Here is a 335-nt window from a genome sequence, read left to right as displayed (position 1 = left end):
GGGGGGGGGGGGGGAGGGAGTTGAGCGAACCGTTGAAAGCAGGCTGGCAGACCGCTTGGACGGAGCGATTGAGTGAACTGCTAGTATATCAGTTGTCAGTTGCCTTCTGTGATCCTCTACTTGACAGTGGTAGTCTACCCCTGTGGTTGCGCTTTTGGGCCAAAGTTATTTCCTTTGCTTTCTCAATATACTTGCAATCAATTTGTATTATTTTAAGGGTATTGAGACTTATCAATTCAATATATATATATATATATATATATATATATATATATATATATATATATATATATATATATATATATATATATATATATATATATATATATATATAT

The sequence above is a fragment of the Ipomoea triloba genome, chromosome 7, assembly GCF_003576645.1.
Source record: "Ipomoea triloba cultivar NCNSP0323 chromosome 7, ASM357664v1".
NCBI classification, from domain to species: Eukaryota; Viridiplantae; Streptophyta; class Magnoliopsida; order Solanales; family Convolvulaceae; genus Ipomoea; species Ipomoea triloba.
This window is presented reverse-complemented; position numbering follows the sequence as displayed.